Source organism: Lissotriton helveticus, chromosome 1_1, assembly GCF_964261635.1.
Source record: "Lissotriton helveticus chromosome 1_1, aLisHel1.1, whole genome shotgun sequence".
Lineage (NCBI taxonomy): Eukaryota > Metazoa > Chordata > Amphibia > Caudata > Salamandridae > Lissotriton > Lissotriton helveticus.
The window spans coordinates 323,350,437-323,362,911 of NC_136057.1; positions in this window are offsets into that span (position 1 = coordinate 323,350,437).

A 12,475-nucleotide genomic window follows, 5' to 3' on the forward strand; every position below is an offset into this window, starting at 1 on the left:
CAACACCACCTGTGACACTCTCCCACAGCCCCCTCTCTCTACCTCCGCACCCTCCACCTACCGCTGCATTTCTCTGTTGTGTTTTGGATCGATCTCACACATCATTTAATTAAGATTTTCGTTTTCATTTCAGAAATCAGAATTTAAGATAAATATTCCCTAATGTTTCCCTTTTAGATGCAAGGGAGGATTTTACGCGAAGAAATAGCACTACATGCAGAATTTCTCTTCACAGGTAATTCTAGCGTAAATCTTGCAGAATTCTTAGGTTATTCCGCATGATTACCCTACATGGAATTATGCATGTTACGCCGACCCCTAATTTTAACCACTGATTGTTCCATTTTGATATTTTCCACAGGCAGCTGATGGAAGGAACTTTCACAGATATCATCAAGAAAATTTGTTGTAGGATAGCCAGATACCTCAGTAAAAGGCAAGGGTGAGCAAGTGAGTAAGCGATTAGGCGAGCAGTCTGCATGCATGAATGAGTGAGTGAGCAGACATGCAATCTGCATGCATGAATGAGTTTGTGAGTGAGTGGGTAAATGAGTAAGTGAGTGAGTGAGCAAGTGATGGAGCAGGAAAGCCACTTTCGACACCCTAGACCCTGCCACTATGCCCGCCACCCCAGCAGACCATGCTCCGCTAGACCCCACTCAGGAGCCCATTCGGATCCTTGCTCGTACCACATCATCCACAGAGAAGCCACCACCATTGTCCTTCACCTTCACCACACCATCAACTGCTCCATCAAAAGCGCCACCTTCCTCGATGACTGGAAACACGCTGAGATCAACCCCCTACTCAAGAATCTGTCCTCAGACCCAACACACCTCAAGAACTTCAGACCATCTCCCTCCTCCCCTTCCCAGTCAAAGTCATAGAGAAGGCCATCAACGCCCAGCTCTCTGAGTTCATTGAAGTAAACCATGTCCGGACTCCTCTCAATCCAGGTTCCGAAGTAACCACAGCAGGAGACCGCACTCCTCGCAGCCACTGACGACATCCGTTCCCTCCTCAAACAAGGGGAGGCGCAGCCCTCATCCTACTGGACCTCTCAGTCGCTTTCGACACAGTCTCCCACCGCACCCTAATCCTGAGACTCCACAACACTGGCATCGGCGACAAAGCACTGGACTGGATCCACTCCTTCCTAACCATCCGAACACAACGAGTCAACCTACCCCCGTTCCTCTCAGAATCCTCAGAGATCAGCAATGGAGTACCCCAGGGTTCCTCCCTGTGCAACATCCTCTTCAACTTCTACATGGCCCCCTTTGCAGACATCGTTATATGCCACAGACTCAACATCATCTCCTAAATCAACAGCACCCAGCTGATCTCCCTCATTAACGAACCCACAACCGCCAGATCCAACTTCCACAACGGAATAAAGGCCGTCGCCACCTTTATGAAAGAAAGCTGCCTCAAGCTCAACTTGGACAAGACCGAAGTATTCATCCTGGGCCCCACCCCTTCAGCCTGGGATGATTCCTGGTGGCCAGCTGATCTGGGACCCCCCTCCTATGGACCATGCACGCAACCATGACATCATACTGTACTCATCGCTCTCAATGAACTGCCAAATCAACTTAGTTTCCTCAGCTTGCTTGCAGACACTCTGCCTGCTTCGAACGACATTCAGATGGATCCCCACAGAATTCAGAAAGACTGTCACCCACGCACTCATTACCAGCAGACTTGATTACGGAAATGTACTCTACGCTAGCAGCACCCAGAAACAACTAAAAAAGCTACAGAGTAAATAAGTGCGTGGACAGGTGGGTCGAGAATGAAAACTTGAGGGTGGATATTTCAGTACTTGTGTGACTGCTTTTCCTTGTAAGTGAATCATATAAGATATGTGCATGAGTGAGTGAATATAAACATGAGTATGAATGATCTTAAGCAAGAGTGAGTGGGTGTGAATTACGGAGCGAGTCAGTCAGTCATTGATGAATGAATGAGCATATGAATTAGCCCATAGACAAGTAAATGTGCACATGAGTGAGTGAGTCAGGGTCTGATGAATGTATGAAACACTCTAGGTACCTCCTGAGTGAGTGACAGTAAGTTCAGTTTGATACAATTTAAAAGCCCTCCTTACTACACCAATTTATAACAAAAAAAGATGGAGATATTCTGAACTGAAGTGGAAGCGAGTTCCACAGAATGGGACCTGCTATCAAGACGGTCCTAAACTACGCTCTTTGTGGCATAGAAATGACGTTAGCGGACAGCCCCATGTAGAGGCCATTACGATAATTCATTTTAGAGTTGATCAATGCTCATACTATCAATACCTTGTGTTGAACAAACAGCAAAGGAAGAATAAGTTTCAACTTAGAAAGCTGGGAACAGTAGTTTAGCACTACCTTCCAGATCTGTGCATCCATTGGCCTATTTTGATTCAAGGTGAAACCCAGATTCTTTATGTCGGGAGCCACTATTGGATATTCATCTAATGGTGACACATGCGAAGGACTCGGGGTTCCCCAGAACATTACTCCACAACTGAGAGACTCCATTTTCCATGCTGGCAGCAGACGGTGACTCTGGCTTGCAAGTTCATGATTTCAATAAGTTCTTCTCGAACATGGACTCTACTAAGGTCATGGAATTCACAAATGTCCACTTGGGTGTCACCTACATAAGAATGCAATTGAACTTTAACCCGTTCCGTGCTGCCGTCGGCCAGTGGCCGACGGCAGCACTACCTCCCCAGTGCTGCCGTCGGCCAATGACCGACACGACTCAGCCCATTTTGCAGAAGTGCCGCACTTCCGCAAAATCGCAGCCGCCGTCAAGGCGTTAAACTTCATAAAAAGGTGGGAAAGAGTGGCTATATATGTATTAAATTAGCCCTGTGTTAGTGGAGAACCTGGGCAGGTCCACTTATGACAATACAACATGGCACATGCGGACTCTTTGAGACTTTTGGTTTAGAAATGAACTAAACAAACAGCTAAAGGGCAAACATGAGTGGCCTTTTAAATTCCATGATGGTTAACTGGTTCCATAGTCAAAGTCATATTCAGCATGATACGGTTCATGTCCTGCGCTCATCTGTCCATCTCATGGTGTCATCCCAAAATCCCTGTTAGCATGACGTAGTCTGAAGCCAGATTGACACAGGAAGGCGTTCACGAGCATCCAGGTGTTTCTGGGGCTGATCATGGACCACTAGCTCTCTACAATTGAAGAAAATAATGGAAGGGTGGTGATTGGGAGCAGGATCTAGGTTGGCTGTCTTATGCAGGAGGTAACTATGCTACCTTTTAGGGCAGAGGGCTGAGATTGAGTGCTTATGAAGAAGATGAATGAGGAGGAAGAACAGAAGTTGCACTTCCTCAATAGTAAGTTTATCCCGGCTCTAGAGCGGCATCCAAGGGTTTCAGAGATTTAAGTAGATTTTCAACCTCTATGATACTATGTGGAGACGATGAGAAGGTTTTGTGTGTAGGAACACAATAGTCAGGAGTCAGTGGTGCTGGGGGTTTATCAGTCACGTCCAGCTCTGAAATTATTTTATTTTATTCACAAAGAGAGCAATATGGGTTTCTGGCGAGATACCTCGAGATCCCCCCTCTCTCTTTGTTCTATGATCTAGAGTAAAAGGGGATTACAGTGCTACTGAATGTAAAAGAAGCCAACCTTTTTGTCATATTCCCCGAAATCTGTGTTCTTCATGAGTTTCACAGGGTTTTGTTCCATGTATTCGAAATATATATATTTATATTTACACGCATTTCTCCCATTAGAAATATATCCCCTTTACTGTTCCCCAAACCCACCCGAGCTTTGAACCGATTTTCCCAGTGCACATATGCAGCAACGAAAGACCAAATTATGCAGCAGAGTGCACTAATTCAGCAAGAAAACTCATATTATGAGCCATAATGCAGCACATTCTATGGCAGTTTCATATTATTTTGTAATTTTAACACATACAAATACTGCCAGGGCACCAGTTTCACGTCAGTGATCAGCAACTAAAAGGTGATCAGTTAAACTTTGCAAAGGGTCTGCACTGTGAAGCACCCCGTGAGGCGCTATTTAGAAACTTTCGATCCGTTTTAGTTGTTGACACATTTTGTTTGTTGAAATCTGCACTTTATAGAAATGATGCTGAATTATGCGGCAAGTGCAATAAATCCTCCAGAACAAAACTGCTCAATTTCAGTGACCTCGACTACAGGAATTATTTCTATGTGTGCTCTTTTAAGTGGCTCCAAAGTATAACAGCTTGTTTTATGTAACAAAACACAGTAATATCCAAGCACTGTCATAAAACACATTTATTATAACCAGGACCACTAGAATTAAGTGATGAGAGGACCAAATTATGTGACAGAGCTGACTAAATTATGCGGCAAGAAAGGGCAAACTATGTGGCATAATGCGGCCCATTTTGATACTGTGACCTCATTATTTCTTAATTTTGACAAATGTTAACACTACCTGGGCAAAGGTTTCACCTCATTTGAACTTGTGTGACAAACCAAATACAGCTAAAAGCAACAGTAAGGTGACCAGACCGCTTTTGCCAAGGACCTGTCACTGCCCGGCAATATGTGTTGTTGGTGTATTTTTAGTAACTTTTGATCCATTAGACCTAGTGAAACTTTTTTTTTTAATCAGCAGATTATCTGGCAGATAACGGATTATGTGGTAAATACAGCCCATCCATAATGATGCATAAAACGACGTGGCCACAAAATTGCATAATTCTAGAGGTCAGATTATAACTCAATAAAATCGCAACCATTTTGTCACCCAAAGTAGCACTGAAGGCTAATGCCTGGAATCAACCTTGTGACCTACAGTTCACACACACTTGTCTCTGGGGAATGGAAAACTGTAATCATGAGAAACCTCACTGAAGAGCTCAAACCTGTGACCTACAGTTTTCACACCAACCTTTACCCCATTAAGCTTCTGAGTTATCCTAGTAGAATTTGGGGGTCGGACCTGCGTGTTACCCAAGACCTCTGCAGCATGCGCACTGTCCTCCTGGACTATCTAGATGGCATTGGCTACCTGTGACCTGCAGGTTAAACACAGATCTCTACAGCAGGCGCACATTTAAGCCTCTGAGCGCTTTACTCGAGGTTCGAATCTGTATAGTGTGCACTGCGACACCCCTGGGTTATTTTAGTGACCTAACCTATAACCCGCAGACACATTAACCATCTGAGTTATCTTTTGGATGTATAACTTGTGACTCACATTTTACACTTTTTCCTCTGCAGCTGTGACATGAACTGTCTGGGCGAAGTGGAGTCCATCCCAAAGACCCGCAGGCGTCACACATACCCCTGCAGCAAGCGCACTAACCCGGTTGCTATTTTACTGGTTCCGAAACCAGTGAGCTATTTTATTTATGTATTTACTTATGCATTTTTATATAGCGCGGACTTTGCCCAAAGGTGTCAGAGCGCTTCACAATAGAACCAGTTACCTTACATGAGGAGAATGTTACAAAAGTACATGTTACAGAAGCAAACGAGATACAAGAAGAGGTATAATACAGCAATAGTTGGCAGTCACTCACAAACACACTAGGATGACACTGGTACAGGCATAGAATACAAATAGGTCAGGTCACACTGATCGCTGCAGTGGGTGCGGTAACCCACCGAGGTGTCTTCCACCTGTGACTCCCTTAGTTGCTAAGAACGGGAGATGGAACTCCCGCCATCCTACCCCACACAAACAGCGTCACCTCTAATTGCGCTAATCTTGAACGCACCGCCCCGAAGGCCATGTCGGCGCTTTAAAATCGGCGCATCAAAACTAGGGCGATATAGACACTGTATATAACATAGCGCAATATTATCACGACATAGCCATCTGCCGAGCATGAGCAGAACTTACTTGAATGGTGTGGTGTCTCCCCTGTCGCCCCGGTGGCTCCCTCTCTCTCTCTCCTTGACTTTGAAGGATGCTTCTCTGGACCGCCTCGCCTCTCCTCACAGGAGCTCGTTATCTTTCCCCGGCCCCTGGCTGTGCTGCTCCGCTCCGGGCCCTGCTCATCTCTCGGGGCGCGGGCTGGGGGGTTCTTCCGAGCACAGACCCGCGGTCTCCGTCGCCCTCCGTGCGGGTGTCTGTGCGCTGAGGTGCGGTGGGAGGCGGTGAGCTGCAGCTGGCTGCGCGGGGCGGTGTGTGCGTCTGTGTGTGTGTGAGAGGGAGGGAGGGAGAGGGAGTCGCTCGCTGTGAATCCCTGGTCCGTGTGATCTGCGGTTGGCGAGCTTATGGAAAGCAGGTCAGAGGAGACGCCTGAGCCTCCCTTCAGGGCGCGCGGGGGGCAGGGGCGGGGGAGCAGGGGCTCTTCTTTCAGCCCCGGTCCAAAAAATTGACATGCATGAGAGGTGCTTTCTGTGCTTAATTAAGTTACATTAGTTCTAATCACGGCTGTCCGTGTGATCTGAGGATAACCCCTGTTCACAAACCTGTGACATGTGCAGGTATCACTTTTGCAAATATCTACATCACATTTACATTTTTTGAGTGACACACTGGTAAAATAGACAAATTGAGTCAATATTATTTTATTTTTTTATTTTAACACCAATGGTTATCCGGTAGGAGTTATCTACTACCCTTGACACTACTGTCGTCTACGTCCTTTCTCCTTGTACCTGTCACTGAGGTAGATCCTGCCTGTCCCAGACAGGGGAAAACACCGGAAACTTGCTTTCAATTTAGCCCCACCCATCACTACCCAAAGGACGTGAGAAGGGGCTGGATTCCCAGCATCCCCCGTGACAAGGGGCTGGATCCCCAGCATCCTCCATGAGAAGGGGCTGGATCCCCAGCATCCTCCATGAGAAGGGGCTGGATCCCCAGCATCCTCCATGAGAAGGGACCTAATCACCAGCATCCACCATGATAAGGGGCTGGATCCCCAGCATCCTCCATGAGAAGGGACCTAATCACCAGCATCCACCATGAGAAGGGGCTGGATCCCCAGCATCCACCATGAGAAGGGGCTGGATCCCCAGCATCCACCATGAGAAGGGACCTAATCACCAGCATCCACCATGATAAGGGGCTGGATCCCCAGCATCCTCCATGAGAAGGGACCTAATCACCAGCATCCACCATGAGAAGGGACCTAATCACCAGCATCCACCATGAGAAGGGACCTAATCACCAGCATCCACCATGAGAAGGGACCTAATCACCAGCATCCACCATGATAAGGGGCTGGATCCCCAGCATCCTCCATGAGAAGGGACCTAATCACCAGCATCCACCATGATAAGGGGCTGGATCCCCAGCATCCACCATGATAAGGGGCTGGATCCCCAGCATCCTCCATGAGAAGGGGCTGGATCCCAGCATCCAACATGAGAAGGGACCTAATCACCAGCATCCTCCATGAGAAGGGACCTAATCACCAGCATCCACCATGATAAGGGGCTGGATCCCCAGCATCCTCCATGAGAAGGGACCTAATCACCAGCATCCACCATGATAAGGGGCTGGATCCCCAGCATCCACCATGATAAGGGGCTGGATCCCCAGCATCCACCATGATAAGGGGCTGGATCCCCAGCATCCTCCATGAGAAGGGGCTGGATCCCAGCATCCAACATGAGAAGGGACCTAATCACCAGCATCCACCATGATAAGGGGCTGGATCCCCAGCATCCTCCATGAGAAGGAACCTAATCACCAGCATCCAACACGAGAAGGGACCTAATCACCAGCATCCTCCATGAGAAGGGACCTAATCACCAGCATCCAACATGAGAAGGGACCTAATCACCAGCATCCACCATGAGAAGGGGCTGGATCCCAGCATCCAACATGAGAAGGGACCTAATCACCAGCATCCACCATGATAAGGGGCTGGATCCCCAGCATCCACCATGATAAGGGGCTGGATCCCAGCATCCACCATGATAAGGGGCTGGATCCCCAGCATCCTCCATGAGAAGGGGCTGGATCCCAGCATCCAACATGAGAAGGGACCTAATCACCAGCATCCACCATGATAAGGGGCTGGATCCCCAGCATCCTCCATGAGAAGGAACCTAATCACCAGCATCCAACACGAGAAGGGACCTAATCACCAGCATCCTCCATGAGAAGGGACCTAATCACCAGCATCCAACATGAGAAGGGACCTAATCACCAGCATCCTCCATGAGAAGGGGCTGGATCCCAGCATCCAACATGAGAAGGGACCTAATCACCAGCATCCTCCATGAGAAGGGGCTGGATCCCCAGCATCCACCATGATAAGGGGCTGGATCCCCAGCATCCACCATGATAAGGGGCTGGATCCCCAGCATCCACCATGAGAAGGGACCTAATCACCAGCATCCAACATGAGAAGGGACCTAATCACCAGCATCCAACATGAGAAGGGACCTAATCACCAGCATCCTCCATGAGAAGGGGCTGGATCCCCAGCATCCACCATGATAAGGGACCTAATCACCAGCATCCAACATGAGAAGGGACCTAATCACCAGCATCCACCATGATAAGGGGCTGGATCCCCAGCATCCACCATGATAAGGGGCTGGATCCCCAGCATCCACCATGATAAGGGGCTGGATCCCCAGCATCCACCATGATAAGGGGCTGGATCCCCAGCATCCTCCATGAGAAGGGGCTGGATCCCAGCATCCAACATGAGAAGGGACCTAATCACCAGCATCCACCATGAGAAGGGACCTAATCACCAGCATCCACCATGATAAGGGGCTGGATCCCCAGCATCCACCATGATAAGGGGCTGGATCCCCAGCATCCACCATGATAAGGGGCTGGATCCCCAGCATCCTCCATGAGAAGGGGCTGGATCCCAGCATCCAACATGAGAAGGGACCTAATCACCAGCATCCACCATGAGAAGGGACCTAATCACCAGCATCCACCATGATAAGGGGCTGGATCCCCAGCATCCACCATGATAAGGGGCTGGATCCCCAGCATCCACCATGATAAGGGGCTGGATCCCCAGCATCCTCCATGATAAGGGGCTGGATCCCCAGCATCCAACATGAGAAGGGACCTAATCACCAGCATCCTCCATGAGAAGTGACCTAATCACCAGCTTCCACCATGAGAAGGGACCTAATCACCAGCATCCACCATGATAAGGGGCTGGATCCCCAGCATCCACCATGATAAGGGGCTGGATCCCCAGCATCCTCCATGAGAAGGGGCTGGAACCCAGCATCCAACATGAGAAGGGACCTAATCACCAGCATCCTCCATGAGAAGGGACCTAATCACCAGCATCCACCATGATAAGGGGCTGGATCCCCAGCATCCACCATGATAAGGGGCTGGATCCCCAGCATCCTCCATGAGAAGGGACCTAATCACCAGCATCCAACATGAGAAGGGACCTAATCACCAGCATCCTCCATGAGAAGGGACCTAATCACCAGCATCCAACATGAGAAGGGACCTAATCACCAGCATCCTCCATGAGAAGGGGCTGGATCCCAGCATCCAACATGAGAAGGGACCTAATCACCAGCATCCTCCATGAGAAGGGGCTGGATCCCCAGCATCCACCATGATAAGGAGCTGGATCCCCAGCATCCACCATGAGAAGGGACCTAATCACCAGCATCCAACATGAGAAGGGACCTAATCACCAGCATCCAACATGAGAAGGGACCTAATCACCAGCATCCTCCATGAGAAGGGGCTGGATCCCCAGCATCCACCATGATAAGGGGCTGGATCCCCAGCATCCACCATGAGAAGGGACCTAATCACCAGCATCCAACATGAGAAGGGACCTAATCACCAGCATCCACCATGATAAGGGGCTGGATCCCCAGCATCCACCATGATAAGGGGCTGGATCCCCAGCATCCACCATGATAAGGGGCTGGATCCCCAGCATCCATCATGATAAGGGGCTGGATCCCCAGCATCCTCCATGAGAAGGGGCTGGATCCCAGCATCCAACATGAGAAGGGACCTAATCACCAGCATCCACCATGAGAAGGGACCTAATCACCAGCATCCACCATGATAAGGGGCTGGATCCCCAGCATCCACCATGATAAGGGGCTGGATCCCCAGCATCCACCATGATAAGGGGCTGGATCCCCAGCATCCTCCATGATAAGGGGCTGGATCCCCAGCATCCAACATGAGAAGGGACCTAATCACCAGCATCCTCCATGAGAAGGGACCTAATCACCAGCATCCACCATGATAAGGGGCTGGATCCCTAGCATCCACCATGATAAGGGGCTGGATCCCCAGCATCCTCCATGAGAAGGGGCTGGATCCCAGCATCCAACATGAGAAGGGACCTAATCACCAGCATCCTCCATGAGAAGGGGCTGGATCCCAGCATCCAACATGAGAAGGGACCTAATCACCAGCATCCTCCATGATAAGGGGCTGGATCCCCAGCATCCACCATGATAAGGGGCTGGATCCCCAGCATCCTCCATGAGAAGGGACCTAATCACCAGCATCCACCATGAGAAGGGACCTAATCACCAGCATCCACCATGATAAGGGGCTGGATCCCCAGCATCCACCATGATAAGGGGCTGGATCCCCAGCATCCTCCATGAGAAGGGACCTAATCACCAGCATCCTCCATGAGAAGGGGCTGGATCCCCAGCATCCTCCATGAGAAGGGACCTAATCACCAGCATCCAACATGAGAAGGGACCTAATCACCAGCATCCACCATGATAAGGGGCTGGATCCCCAGCATCCACCATGATAAGGGGCTGGATCCCCAGCATCCACCATGATAAGGGGCTGGATCCCCAGCATCCACCATGATAAGGGGCTGGATCCCCAGCATCCACCATGATAAGGGGCTGGATCCCCAGCATCCTCCCTGAGAAGGGGCTGGATCCCAGCATCCAACATGAGAAGGGACCTAATCACCAGCATCCACCATGAGAAGGGACCTAATCACCAGCATCCACCATGAGAAGGGACCTAATCACCAGCATCCACCATGATAAGGGGCTGGATCCCCAGCATCCTCCATGAGAAGGGACCTAATCACCAGCATCCACCATGAGAAGGGACCTAATCACCAGCACCCACCATGATAAGGGGCTGGATCCCCAGCATCCACCATTGATAAGGGGCTGGATCCCCAGCATCCTCCATGAGAAGGGGCTGGATCCCAGCATCCACCATGAGAAGGGACCTAATCACCAGCATCCTCCATGAGAAGGGGCTGGATCCCCAGCATCCTCCATGAGAAGGGACCTAATCACCAGCATCCAACATGAGAAGGGACCTAATCACCAGCATCCACCATGATAAGGGGCTGGATCCCCAGCATCCTCCATGAGAAGGGGCTGGATCCCCAGCATCCTCCATGAGAAGGGACCTAATCACCAGCATCCAACATGAGAAGGGACCTAATCACCAGCATCCAACATGATAAGGGGCTGGATCCCCAGCATCCTCCATGAGAAGGGGCAGGATCCCAGCATCCACCATGATAAGGGGCTGGATCCCCAGCATCCTCCATGAGAAGGGGCAGGATCCCCAGCATCCACCATGAGAAGGGACTGAATCCCCAGCATCTGCCTTGAGAAGGGACTGGATCCCCAGCATCCGCCTTGAGAAGGGACTGGATCCCCAGCATCCTCCATGAGAAGGGGCAGGATCCCAGCATCCACCATGATAAGGGGCTGGATCCCCAGCATCCTCCATGAGAAGGGGCAGGATCCCCAGCATCCACCATGAGAAGGGACTGGATCCCCAGCATCTGCCTTGAGAAGGGACTGGATCCCCAGCATCCGCCTTGAGAAGGGACTGGATCCCCAGCATCCACCATGAGAAGGGGCAGGATCCCAGCATCCACCATGATAAGGGGTTGGATCCCCAGCATCCTCCATGAGAAGGGGCTGGATCCCCAGCATCCTCCATGAGAAGGGGCTGGATCCCCAGCATCCTCCATGAGAAGGGGCTGGATCCCCAGCATCCTCCATGAGAAGGGGCAGGATCCCAGCATCCTCCACGAGAAGGGGCAGGATCCCAGCATCCTCCATGAGAAGGGGCTGGATCCCCAGCAACCGCCTTGAGAAGGGACTGGATCCCCAGCATCCGCCTTGAGAAGGGACTGGATCCCAGCATCCACCATGAGAAGGGGCTGGATCCCCAGCATCCACCATGATAAGGGCCTGGATCCCAGCATCCACCATGATAAGGGGCTGGATCCCAGCATCCACCATGAGAAGGGGCTGGATCCCAGCATCCACCATGAGAAGGGACTGGATCTCCAGCATCCGCCTTGAGAAGGGGCTGGATCTCAGCATCCACCATGAGAAGGGGCTGGATCCCCAGCATCCACCATGAGAAGGGACTGGATCCCCAGCATCCACCATGATAAGGGGCTGGATCCCTAGCATTCTCCATGAGAAGGGACCTAATCACCAGCATCCACCATGATAAGGGGCTGGACCCCCAGCATCTGCCTTGAGAAGGGACTGGATCCCCAACATCC